This window comes from Siphateles boraxobius, unplaced genomic scaffold (assembly GCF_051911475.1).
Source record: "Siphateles boraxobius isolate OS27281-9 unplaced genomic scaffold, OSU_SipBor_1 65, whole genome shotgun sequence".
In the NCBI taxonomy this organism is placed as follows: domain Eukaryota; kingdom Metazoa; phylum Chordata; class Actinopteri; order Cypriniformes; family Leuciscidae; genus Siphateles; species Siphateles boraxobius.
The window spans coordinates 8321707-8336056 of NW_027509192.1; the positions used below are offsets into that span (position 1 = coordinate 8321707).

The window sequence follows — 14350 nt, forward strand, 5'->3', positions numbered from 1 at the left end:
TGTTCACGTCACGTCTGCCCAGCGAGAGACTGTTCACGTTCCGTCCGCCTTCCTGGGCCGGGACTATCTGGAGCGTCTGGCTCGGATCCTGGACATGCCCGTGTCTGCTGTTCCAGAGCCGGAACCAGTGTCTGCTGTTCCAGAGCCGGAGCCGGAGGCAGAGCCAATGGCCGTTCCAGAGCCGGAGGCAGAGCCAGTGCCCATTCCAGAGCCGGAGGCAGAGCCATTGCCGGTTCCAGAGCCGGAGGCAGAGCCATTGCCGGTTCCAGAGCCGGAGGCAGAGCCAATGCCTGTTCCAGAGCCGGAGGCAGAGCCAGTATCCGTTCCAGCGCCGGAGGCAGAGCCAGTGCCGTCTGCCTTCTTGGATCTGGACTATCTGGAGCGTCTGGTTCGGATCCTGGACATGCCCATGTCTGCTGTTCCAGAGCCGGAGCTAGTGTCTGCTGTTCCAGAGCTGGAGGCAGAGCCATTGCCCGTTCCAGATCCGGAGGCAGAGCCAATGCTTGTTCCAGAGCCTATGCCTGTTCCAGAGCCGGAGGCAGAGCCAATGCCTGTTCCAGAGCCTATGCCTGTTCCAGAGCCGGAGACTGAGCCAATGCCTGTTCCAGAGCCGAAGGCTGAGCCAATGCCTGTTCCAGAGCCGGAGGCTGAGCCAATGCCTGTTCCAGAGCCGGAGGCTGAGCCAATGCCTGTTCCAGAGCCAGTGTCTGTTCCAGAGCCAGTGTCTGTTCCAGAGCCAGTGTCTGTTCCAGAGCCAGTGTCTGTTCCAGAGCCAGTGTCTGTTCCAGAGCCAGTGTCTGTTCCAGAGCCAGTGTCTGTTCCAGAGCCAGTGTCTGTTCCAGAGCCAGTGTCTGTTCCAGAGCCAGTGTCTGTTCCAGAGCCAGTGTCTGTTCCAGAGCCAGTGTCTGTTCCAGAGCCAGTGTCTGTTCCAGAGCCAGTGTCTGTTCCAGAGCCAGTGCCTGTTCCAGAGCCAGTGCCTGTTCCAGAGCCAGTGCCTGTTCCAGAGCCAGTGCCTGTTCCAGAGCCAGTGCCTGTTCCAGAGCCAGTGTTTGTTTCTGTGTTTGTGTCTGTTTTTGTGACTATTACAGTTCTTGTGGCTGTTCCTGAGCCGGTGTCTGCTGTTCCTGAGCCGGTGTCTGCTGTTCCTGAGCCGGTGTCTGCTGTTCCTGAGCCGGTGTCTGCTGTTCCTGAGCCGGTGTCTGCTGTTCCTGAGCCGGTGTCTGCTGTTCCTGAGCCGGTGTCTGCTCCGCCCTGGCCGCCCGAGGGGTCTTCGCCGCCCTGGCCGCCCGAGGGGTCTTCGCCGCCCTGGCCGCCCGAGGGGTCTTCGCCGCCCTGGCCGCCCGAGGGGTCTTCGCCGCCCTGGCCGCCCGAGGGGTCTTCGCCGCCCTGGCCGCCCGAGGGGTCTTCGCCGCCCTGGCCGCCCGAGGGGTCTTCGCCGCCCTGGCCGCCCGAGGGGTCTTCGCCGCCCTGGCCGCCCGAGGGGCCGCCCTGGCCGCCCGAGGGGTCTTCGCCGCCCTGGCCGCCCGAGGGGCCGCCCTGGCCGCCCGAGGGGCCGCCCTGGCCGCCCGAGGGGTCTTCGCCGCCCTGGCCGCCCGAGGGGTCTTCGCCGCCCTGGCCGCCCGAGGGGTCTTCGCCGCCCTGGCCGCCCGAGGGGTCTTCGCCGCCCTGGCCGCCCGAGGGGTCTTCGCCGCCCTGGCCGCCCGAGGGGTCTTCGCCGCCCTGGCCGCCCGAGGGGTCTTCGCCGCCCTGGCCGCCCGAGGGGCCGCCCTGGCCGCCCGAGGGGTCTTCGCCGCCCTGGCCGCCCGAGGGGTCTTTGCCGCCCTGGCCGCCCGAGAGGTCTTCTTCGCCCTGGCCGCCCGATGGACTTTACGTCTCGCCCTGGCCGCCCGATGGACTTTGCGTCTCGCCCTGGCCTCCCGATGAACTGTGCGTTTCGCCCTGGCATCCCGATAGACTTTGTGTTTACCCCTGGATGCCCGATAGATTTTTTGTTTTGCCCCGGTCCCCGGTTAAACCCTCACTCCTTGTTCCTGTCTCCCTTCATGGACCTGGCCCACCTTCCCTCCCCCTGATCCTCCACCGTTCCACCTCCCTCCTGAACCTCTTGTATTATATTGTGTTGTGTTTTCTGTGTTTCTTGTTGTTGTCATGGAGCGTCTGGTAGCCGCTCCGTAGAGGGGGGGTTATGTCACAGTGTTGGGTTTGTGTTCCCCTGATGTCCACTAGATGTCCTCCTTTCCCACGGTGTCCTTCACTTATGAACTACATTTCCCACGATCCTTTGTCTCATCATTGCACTCAGCTGTTTCTTATCACTGATCATTGCACTCAGCCAATTCCCCATTATCATTGTCGATTCCCTGTGTATATAACCCTGTCTGTTTCAGTATGTGTCACGGAGTCCTTGTATTATGTCCCCACACTTCCGTTATTTGTTTCATACTGGTTCTCGTTTGTATTTTATGTTTTGGATTGCCTTATTGGACTTTTGACCCCTGCCTGGATGACTAAGAGTTTGGATTGCCCTTTTTATTAAACTACTGCTTTTGGATTTTCTGCCTCCAGTGTGTGTTCCGTGACAGATTATGTATGTGCTTGTGTCACACTGAGCGCCTTCTAGCCGCTCTGTATTCTTTCCCACATATAAAGCTCGCCTCTGCCGGCTAGTTGGATGATAACTTTGCTTTTTTAGCTCAGGCACCTGCCTCTGGCTATCATAAGGCGAAGTTCAGCACGCACGGCGTTTTGCATGGTGTTCCCATAGCGTAAGCTACTTACGCAATAGGAGAGACCTCTCGAAAGGGAACGACTCGGTTACTAACATAACCTCGGTTCCCTGAGAGGAGGGAACGAGTATTGCGTAAGCTGCCGTGCTTGTGCTTGGTTAGTTCGCTTCAGTCGTTTTAACCTAAAGAACTCTCATGACGGGGCGCCCAATATATAGCTCTTGGCCACGCCCATCTTGGCGGGCTCTGACGCGCGCGGGCGCGAAGCGCGCTCATTGGTCGCGCATTCAGAGTCGCCCCGTCATTGGTTCGAGCAAGTTGCCGCAGCACAGCCAATGACCGAGCTGCCTTCGTTCATTGCTGTCAGCTGTGCAGCTGCAATGCGTTTTACATAAAGACTTCAATATTCTCGAGAAAAGGAGTTTTCCCATAGCGTAAGCTACTTACGCAATACTCGTTCCCTCCTCTCAGGGAACCGAGGTTACGTTAGTAACCGAGTCGGCTCGGGCATAGAATCCAAGTTAGAGGATTCACAGCCTTTCAACACGTGTGTTTTTTCCCGCGCCGTGATGAGTCGTTCATGAACGATCCGTTCATTGCCTCTGTCACGCGACAAATGAACAAAAGACTCGGAAGGTCAAGTAATTATTAATGTTCCCTGTAAATTACTTTTGACTGCATTATAATGATTTCTTAATTCAGAATATGATCAAGATTGCGTTGGTGGATGTGTTCGGGGAATTTGCCTGTTAAAAGTATAACATTTAAAGCCCCTGAAATGACTAGAAAAAAGATTAGTTAATTTTGATGAACGAAATTGAACAATAGAGTCAGTAAAAGGATCCGAACTTTCCATCACGGGCGTTACATGGGGGCGTGGCATATCGACCATTCCATTTTTTATTTCGATTTTTGAGTTTGTGAATTAATTTCGATCGATTTCGATTTAAAATCGAAATCGTGACACCCGCCTGTGTCTAATTACATTCAAGCTTTAGTGATATTAAAGTTTACTTTATTTGTGTTACAAGTATATTACAAATTCATTACGAGTTTCTTTGAAACATACAAGCAATATACCATAAGTGTGTGTGTGTGTGTGTGTGTGTGTATATATATATATATATATATATATATTTTTTTTTAAGAAATATTTTTGGTGCTTTTGCCTTTTATTAGGATAGGACAGTAGCTACAGTAGAGCAGAAGAACTCGGGTCTCCCGGAGCAGAAAGGCGTACATATTACATATTACATATTAGATATTAGCCGTAGTGTATACATAAGTGGATACTACAAATTGCACACTTTGTCTTAATTTTTTTTTTTTACATTAATAGACCAATAATATTTAGCTATACTTTGTACAAAATACTATTGTATACTAATGTATTTTGAAAGTATACTTTCAATGCATTGTTACAATGATCGTTTCCAGCACACATTTAAAATATACCTAAAATATAATTTTTAATAAAGTGCAAATAAATACTTTTAAAAAATGAACTTTAGTATTTTAGTATTTTAAATTGTACTTTAGTATATTTTCTAAAAATATATTTAAAAAAATATATAATATATGAAAATTCAAAGTGTGTTAAAAGTTGTATTGTGAAAATAGGTAAAAGCATGAGGGTAATATACTTTTAATACGTATATTTAAAGATAGTAAAATTTTTGTTAGTATATTTGCAATGTACTATTGAAAAAGGGAATATATTTCAAATACAATAAAAAAAAATTCTATTTACTATTATTTACTCTACATAGCAACCAAGCTAAATCTGACATTTATTATAGTGTTAAATAACTCCAGGCTTTGTTTCTCTGTTTAAACTTTCATATATTTTAGATTCATTGCACACCAACTGAAATATTTCAGGTCTTTTATTGTTTTAATACTGATGATTTTGGCATACAGCTCATGAAAACCCAAAATTCCTATCTCAAAAGATTAGCATATTTCATCCGACCAATAAAAGGAGTGTTTTTAATACAAAAAAGTCAACCTTCAAATAATTATGTTCAGTTATGCACTCAATTCTTGGTCGGGAATCCTTTTGCAGAAATGACTGCTTCAATGCGGCGTGGCATGGAGGCAATCAGCCTGTGGCACTGCTGAGGTGTTATGGAGACCCAGGATGCTTCGATAGCGGCCTTAAGCTCATCCAGAGTGTTGGGTCTTGCGTCTCTCAACTTTCTCTTCACAATATCCCACAGATTCTCTATGGGGTTCAGGTCAGGAGAGTTGGCAGGCCAATTGAGCACAGTAATACCATGGTCAGTAAACCATTTACCAGTGGTTTTGGCACTGTGAGCAGGTGCCAGATCGTGCTGAAAAATGAAATCTTCATCTCCATAAAGCTTTTCAGCAGATGGAAGCATGAAGTGCTCCAAAATCTCCTGATAGCTAGCTGCATTGACCCTGCCCTTGATAAAACACAGTGCACTAACACCAGCGGCTGACATGGCACCCCAGACCATCACTGACTGTGGGTACTTGACACTGGACTTCAGGCATTTTGGCATTTCCTTCTCCCCAGTCTTCCTCCAGACTCTGGCACCTTGATTTCCGAAAGACATGCAAAATATGCTTTCATCCTGAAAAAAGTACCTTGGACCACTGAGCAACAGTCCAGTGCTGCTTCTCTGTAGCCCAGGTCAAGCGCTTCTGCCGCTGTTTCTGGTTCAAAAGTGGCTTGACCTGGTGAATGCGGCACCTGAAGCCCATTTCCTGCACACGCCTGTGCACGGTGGCTCTGGATGTTTCTACTCCAGACTCAGTCCACTGCTTCCGCAGGTCCCCCAAGGTCTGGAATCGGTCCTTCTCCACAATCTTCCTCAGGGTCCGGTCACCTCTTCTCGTTGTGCAGCGTTTTTTGCCACACTTTTTCCTTCCCACAGACTTCCCACTGAGGTGCCTTGATACAGCACTCTGGGAACAGCCTATTTGTTCAGAAATTTCTTTCTGTGTCTTACCCTCTTGCTTGAGGGTGTCAATGATGGCCTTCTGGACAGCAGTCAGGTCGGCAGTCTTACCCATGATTGCGGTTTTGAGTAATGAAACAGGCTGGGAGTTTTTAAAAGCCTCAGGAATCTTTTGCAGGTGTTTAGAGTTAATTAGTTGATTCAGATGATTAGGTTAATAGCTCGTTTAGAGACCCTTTTCATGATATGCTAATTTTTTGAGATAGGAATTTTGGGTTTTGATGAGCTGTATGCCAAAATCATCAGTATTAAAACAATAAAAGACCTGAAATATTTCAGTTGGTGTGCAATGAATCTAAAATATATGAAAGTTTAATTTTTATCATTACATTATGGAAAATAATGAACTTCATCACAATATGCTAATTTGTTGAGAAGGACCTGTATATTTTTAAAGGGGTCATGAAATCACATTTTCCGTCAGCTTTTTACATATAAGAGGTGATCATACTATAAGAAGAAAAATAAACGCCTACTTCATCATTGCAACTTTATACCCGTCCACTGGAGTGTCAATGAGATGACGAGGAGAGAATATGTACATGTATATTTATATATTCAGTACATTTCTCAGTGGATTCTTTGGTAAATCAGTCGCAATTTGCAGAAGTCGAGTTGACGAGATCACTGCATTCATGCGCTCAACATGTCTGTGATCTGCTACAATGCTCATCGCTGCAACCTTTCATGCCACAATATAAATGTAATGCTATAATCAACACTTGAGAGCTGTAAAAGTAAAAATGTGCTAAAGTTTCTGAGAGTTCCACATGTAATACTATCTATTTCATATGCAAACATGTCAGCTAATCACAGCAGTGATTCCTTGTTCCTTTTATTCCTTTATTCCAATGCCTTTTATTTCCAAATTATGACAATTTGTTATGTAAAAATCATACTAACATTTTAAGTGCACCCCAAGAAACACTATAAAAACAATACAACAATGCAGTTTGAACATATTAAAATTCAAGATCTATCTTCCCATTTCTAATTGCCATTTATTTCTTCCCCAACATGCTCAACTGTTTCACACAGATGAAGAGTGTCAGTATCGACATGCGATGCTTAATTGAAATTCTCATGAATAGAGTCACGCATGCATTACGCTGGGGCTTTCCCCATTAGTAGAGACCCGATGTCAGCAGCCCAGCACAGGCCATAGAGCAAAGCCACCAATCTATTTCCGATACTCGTGTATGGGATACCGATTTGCGGTGGCATACAAAGCCCAGGAACACTTCACCTGAGAAAAAGTCCCCCACTCCCTCGCTCAGGGCGCTGCACCCCGGGACAGACTTGTAGTTAATGCCTGACAATTCCAGAGCAATAGAAACCCGGACTGACACTTCAAAAGCTCAATCTCGGGTTGCTGTCTTCAGCACGATTTCATGTCACACACCTTCACTGCTCCGCCATTGTTTGGAAGATACAAGATACTACATGCTCGTGGTTGGAATATGCACTTTCCACATGATCCCTTGTTTCCCTTGTTTGATTCATTGATGAGAAGTTCTCACAAGTTCTGCAAGCTTATCGAGAGGACTATAAATACGATAGACACCCCCGGGACCTGCGCTGTATCCTTAATCCTCAGAGACTCGGAAAAGGAAATCATCGATTCTTCCCACCACTCGCTCTGGGAATGAGAGTGCCTGTGCTTTCCCCTTTTGCTAAACGGGATATTATTATTTTAATGTCTGATTGCGCCCTACCCACGCTAGGCTATTTGTGTGGTTGGGAGAGAAGGGAGAGAGGACAGAAAGGGCCGGTGGAAGTCTGGACTTATGGAGTCACTGTGGTAGCCATCTCTTCTCAGACAAAGAGCCTCCTCTCTGGGGAACCTGATATTGCCTAACCTCCAGAAGGACTACACACAGCAGAGCAAAATCACAATGAACTTTCCCAATATTACAGTATATGTGGAAGTGGAAGTTGCAGGTGAAAAGTACCATGGCATTGCACACATCAAGGTTATTTACCAAACCTGTGGTAAAAATGTAACACTATTGTATATATCAATTAAATTTACAAGAAAATTTTTGAAAGAATAACAAAAAAAGAACGCATCCAAGTTAGCATTTTAGTCAGATGTATTTATAGAGCTTTACTAAAAATGGAAATAGCATTAAATTATCATAACTGATCTCCTATCACGTTATAGCAATCACATGTATTTTTGGTCCGCAGTAAATACATTGATTCATCGTTTCACATGATTCTGCTTCCTGTGAAAAATAAAATCATGGAATGCACATTTTCATGGTATATATGCTGGTTTCGTTTTTGCACGTGGAGAAAAATGTTTCTTCCATCATTAATGATAAATGACAGATAAACCATGGATTTAAATTGGGACCACTAAGGCTTTATTGCATTATATATTTTTTACTCAGTGGGGACATTTTAAGGTGACATTGTTACAGTGTAATTACATATAGGTAATAGGTACCGAGTAATATTACTTAACTACATGCACTTACTATAGGATTAAGGTTAAGGCTTTCTTTAGGTTTAGTTACTTATAATCATGCATCATTTACTGTTATTACCTTTACCTTTAATTCTTTCAAAAAGTAATCAGTTTGTGATGCATATTACATGTACCATATTGCCACCAATGTTTGAACATTTTGTGCATTTAGAAAACTACATTTAAATTAGCAGATACACTGGTATCCCTAAAACCACATCCGGTGAATAGATCCTAGTGGAGCTTCATTGACACATGTCATTTCTGTATCAGCTTTCTAACTTCTTGTTAGATCAGTTTGAATATGGGTGAAAGTGAGCCTTGATGAAAAACCTGTGTGGCTCTGCACTGATCTCAGATCTGCTTAGTGTAACCAACTGCATCTAAACAGGGTTACCACACAGGAACTGTGAGCGTGTGCGTGTGTACGTCCACATACTTCAGATGAATACGGAACAGGGCTGATGGCCAGCGGTGAACACCATTTTTCCCAACTGTTGGATGAAAAGAGAAAGTTCATGTGTTGACACACATACACAAACAGACACATGCACACAGCTGCTGTGGAGGATGCTGGTGGTATGCTGAAGCAGAACTTCACGTTTGTGTGTGTGTGTGTGTGTGTGTGTGTGTGTGTGTGTGTGTGTGTGTGTGTGTGTGTGTGTGTGTGTGTGTGTGTGTGTGTGTGTGTGTGTGTGTGTGTTTGTGTGTGTGTGTGAGAGAGCAGCAGCAGCAGCAGCAGTTGCTCTGGCGATGTGGATGTGCTGTGCAGAAGTTCTCCCTCAGTTAGCCGGCTGTGGTGATCTGGTGCAGACGGTGCAAAACGCAGGCAGATGTTTCCTTCATTGAGTCGTTGTACAAAACCAAACAGGGCGCTGAATAAAAATACTTTGAGTATACATGAGGTTGTGTGTGTTTTCTATATGTTTTTTCTTGCATCGAGTTATCAAGCTAGCAGTAAGGGACCAACCAGACACCCCCATGGGATTGCATAGTAAAAACACAGGTCAATATTCAGTCAAATGTTTAACAAAGGTTGTTTTTTTTATTTAAAGGAATAGTTTGACTAAAAATGAAAATTACCCCATAATTTACTCACACTCAAGCCATCATAGGTGTATATGGCTTACTTCTTTCAGCCAAACACAATCGGAGTTATATCATACTATTCAGAGTGAATAGTAACTGAGATTTTGAAGCCCAAAATAGTGCATCCATCCATCATAAAAGTAATCCATATGGCTCCAGGGGGTTAACAAAGGCCTTCTGAAGCGAAGTGATGCGTATTTGTAAGAATAATATCCATATTTATAACTTATAAACTAGAATCACTGGCTTCAATACACGAGTCGAATTGACGGAACACTGAACCGACACATGACGCATTGACGAACGTGAAAGCGCAGAGGATAGAGCAAAATAAAACACGGGTAACAAATTAGAAGTCTAAAGCGAGAATTTTTAAACAGAAATGTCAGAGGAGCTTGAATTTGTTGCCCAGCCCTATTTGTTTGAACCGCGAGAGCTGTCAACTTCTCACCTAAGCTTACGCTACTCCAACATCCTACACCGGAATTCGACTCTCTCATGAACGCGCAGACAGACGTTACCGGCAGCTAGTAATTACAGTTCATAAAGTTATGATGATGAATATTATTGTTACAAAAACGCATTGGTTCGCTTCAGAATCCCTTTACGAACCCCCTGGAGCCGTATGGATTTTTTATGATGGATGGATGCGCTTTTTTGGGGGGCTTCGAAATCCCAGGTACCATTCACTCCCATTATAAAGCTTTGAAGAGTCAGGATATTTTGTAATACAACTCCGATTGTGTTTGGCTGAAAGAAAATCATATTCACCTAGGATTGCTTGAGGGTGAGTAAATTATGTGATAATTTTCATTTTTGGGTGAACTAACCCTTTAATCAATGGTAATGTATAGACGAGATGGAAAATTACCATCATGGCAGTAGTTAAAGGACAGGCTGTCGATGAAAATATGAGAAAAAACAATGATACAGTATTTATAATTCACTAACAATGTTTTAAGGAAGAGAACGCTAGAAAGAAAATGATTGACCTTCCTTTGGCATTAAAAAAAGGCTGCCCTTGTTGTGTATACATTTGTTGGAGTTTTCCTTTCATACACAAAATTGATGGGAGTACAGTATTTCAATAAATCACACAACGTGATTTACTAAAGTTTTGTGGTAGTTAACTGTTTTTTTTTCGTTGTTATTAACGCCTAAAAAAAGATGTCTTAACCATTTTGCACCTGACATGGCTGCGTCGGTGTTCTTTAATTTGTGCATCGCCATTAAATCTCCTGCAGAACTTTCCACTCCCATTGGCACATTTGGGATTGCAGTCTCATGCTAATTTGCCCTGTCTAGCCCTTGGACTCTTGCGATTGCCATTGCATGTGCACGTCCTTGAGTTTATTACCTGGGCTAATCCTTGTGGAACACTTTATTTATAAAGTAAAGGTGAAAGGAAAATTTCAACCGAGACAAAATGCAGTTGGATCACGAAATATCCCATATACCATCTAAAACTCTTAAACCCTGTAGGGAAATCATGCCAGCCCAATTAAGAACCTGGCGTTTTCTCTAACGCCTTTAATGGTAGAGGAAGTGATACAGGCTGGTCTCCAAATCTGACATTTAAAACAGTACCAGCAATGACACACAATCTAATGAGACAGATGGGTCCAATAAGCGGGAGATTGGGTGGCATGTCTGAACCGCAAGTAGGAACAGACCGCAAGGAAAGACGCACTAAAGCGTTCCAGGAGAACATAAAGTAAAGTCGGGGTGCAGAGGGGTTTTAGAAAACTCAAACAGCGCAAAACTCAACTGGAGCTCAGCTGCAAGCAGGCAGCTGCACAGATCTGATCCCAGGAACTGAAAAGTGCAAATGTTCATGTCAAAAGTGTCAAGTCATTATCACCAGAGGTTTTTCTTATAAATGACACACATGCACCAGTAGTGCGTACATGCACACTGTTCTACTAGAAAATTAGATTTATAAATATTAATAGAACATACATTTATTCTCCAAATTCACCTTACCCCTGGATAATGTGTGTATTTCCTATTATTGTTTATAAATCGCTATTTTGCATTGTAAGCTACTTTAAATGATGAGTAGTCTGTAGCTTAGCAGATTAAAGTGGCACCATCTTTACTACATTTCAAACAAGTCACTCTGGCCCAAGCAAAACTTTATACTGTTTCTCATTGGCATCCAGACAGAGGAACTGGCAAGCCGCTTTAAGCCATATGTTCCACTGTCGATAATTACCTCTGTGTCAATACTGAATTTATTTAATAAGCTTACAAAAACCCTCCATTTCAGGATTTACAGAGAATTATTGTATAAGTGAAGAGGCAAGAGTAAATTAAATGAGGTTTAGTAATGAATGGGATTTATAAATAGCATGGAAACCCCTCATGAGAGCATTTACAGGAATTTAACTGTAATTCAGGTTTCAGTGGTTCAAGTATCAGATCAGTTGTGATACCGAAAATCTTTGCCGCTGTTGCTAATGGTACGATGCTTGGCCAATGTCTAGGTCAGAGTCTAAAGGTCAAAGAGTTGAAAAAGGAAATAGTTTCCTCATGTTGTTAGATAATTGAAAAAAAAAGTCAAAATAAGTTTTGAAAAATTATCATTATGTTTTAAATATAAAAAAATTAATTAGTAACTATATTTCTGTATGCCTTAACTAAGAAAAATATATATAAAAAACATAGTAAAACATAAACAAGAAAATAAATTAAAATCAAAATTATATAAAATAAAAAAACATAAGGGAGTTCATTCAGTACGCCTTAACTCACCAAAAAATGGTTATAAAAAACGAGTTAAAAAATAATCAAATCAAACTGTTACATAAATTAATTAAGTATTTATGAATTCAGTATCAAATGAATTTTGTTTTAGAAACTTGCTTCTGAATGTGCAATACATCTATTGTTGGAGGTATTAAACAATGAGATATGTGGCAGATATTATTAAGGATGCAACATCTAAATGTAAATCACCACAACAAACAGAATATTTGGTTCACAGTTCGTGCAGAGGAACAACTGAAAGAGCCATTGTCAGCAACACCCGCTCCTGGTAAGACATGTCCCTATATACACACACATGCATTATCACTTTACTGAAATAATGAGCCCTTAAAACAACACCCACCCCCGTGCTGTTACATGAAACTATGTGTATTTAGATACTTGTGGGAAATGTAGAAAAACTCAAAATGAAGCCAGTGTGATAGGATATGGCAAAAGTGTCTGATGCCAGACACCAACTGAAGGAAACAACAAGAAAGTCAACACGACAAAAAAACAAAACTAGAAAGAAGCACAGGCAAATCTCAATGTTAGCAAAGAGCCTACCATTCTCCATGTTTATTCTTTGTTATAATCAATTATTCATAATTTCACTTCATATTTTTTAGGAGCACTGACATTACAAGACTTAAAGCCCTGGTTACCACATAAACACATTTACTTTAAGGTCAACATCCTATAGGTATTATTGGGCATGTTGTTGTTGTTTTTTTGCCACAAAACTTTATCACGTTAACAGCAGGTATTTCCTGGTTTCTAGCAAAGAGCTTCCTATGTGCCCTTAAACAAATCTAAAACTTTCAACCCTCGATGGATGCCAAAAAATAGCCAAATTCTCAGACAACTGGCAGTCTTTTACCATAGTAGGACTTTTTTATAAAGAGGAGTTTGAAAAATCAGATACAGAAGCTATGGAAGCTGCAGTGTAAAACCTTCAACCAGCACTTACTTTAACGTCCGCTCAAGGTTTGGCTTATGTGAAATCCATGGCCACCTGCAAAGCAAACAAAACAGAGAAACAAACTGTGATTAGGTCGTTCTATATGACTTATTTCACAATCTAAACATGCTTCTGATATTCTCGGCTGGTGCATGGGGAGTCACAGTTTTGCCTATGGCACTGAACTGTACAGCCAAATGGAGCGTAGTGAACATATCTCCTTTTTTGTGGAAAATCCATGTCCTCCTTGTACTGAAATTGGTGGAATTCCCCTAATGGTGGCCAGTTTTAGAGGAGAGAAACCCCACACTTTCAGACCATACGGGTTTTGTTACTATTAAGACTTTGGAAAGTGGAAAAAATGAAAAAGTTTCAGCACAGTTGAAAACCGTATTTCTGTATGAATTAAACACTGTGAATAAATAAGGACATGGAAAGAGTGTAGGTTGTTAAGAGTACAAGAAGAATGACTCAAAAATCGAAGTGTGACAAACTGTCTCCAAAAACTTAAAGACTTCATGCCGCCACATTTTACTTGAGAGATGCACAATTTTGCTTTTTTTATTTTAACACAGAAACAGCAAAGATTAATAATATGCATTTGAACTCTAAGCCATCCAAGGAGCCACACTATAAAGACAGATAGTTAAATTTACCGAACAGTTGCGCCACTTTAGCATTATAGGCCCTGTTCACTGCAGGTATTAAAATCAATCTTTGGTGATACAATCACAAGCTGAAAGTTGAGATACAATGCTTTTTATGACTGAGCATTTGTATTACATTCAAAAGAGCTCTGTTATCAGCCCCACAGTAGAAAATTAAACCATTTCCATTTCGACTGGAACGGTTAGGCAACAAGAACGGTTCGGGCCGATGGGCGAAAATTGGCTTAAGTGGCTCAATGGAAACTTTCCATTGCACAAAAATGTATTTATAGTGGAAAAAGGTTCTTTAGATAATTAAATTGTTCTTCACAATTAGATTTTTGTTAAATTTTTTTTTTTAAAGAACTCTTCACTAAGGTTCAATGGTCACACTTCTTTTGGTCAGAAAAAAAAGAAAGAAAGAAAATAATGCTTTAGTCCTGGTTCGCTTAGCGTTCACACTGTCATTTTTAACACCAAGTCTAAAGATACAAAACAAAAACGGCTTTTATGATGTATATTTTGCAAAGGAACTTAATGAACAATGCGCTGGCTGTATGTGCCATACATATGATGGTATAGGATTACAAACAAAGATCTTCAGTGAGGAGACACGGTTCTGGTGCTTGTACTGAACTGTGATGGAAAACACGGCGATTATAGGTATGCTTGTGCATTCAGTCCTATTTAAGGTCACATCTTGTGACACCATGTCTTTG

General features: G+C 42.7%; 1 protein-coding gene across 1 annotated transcript in view; it reads right to left on the bottom strand.

Annotated features, from left to right (window-relative positions):
- ccnd2a (cyclin D2, a) overlaps positions 1–14350 on the bottom strand; it is a 171874-nt gene that overhangs the window by 55517 nt on the left and 102007 nt on the right. Inside the window, exon 2 of the mRNA XM_077210666.1 lies at positions 12994–13038. The gene's annotated coding sequence lies outside the window, so the exon portion shown is untranslated. The remainder of the gene's footprint in view (positions 1–12993; positions 13039–14350) is intronic.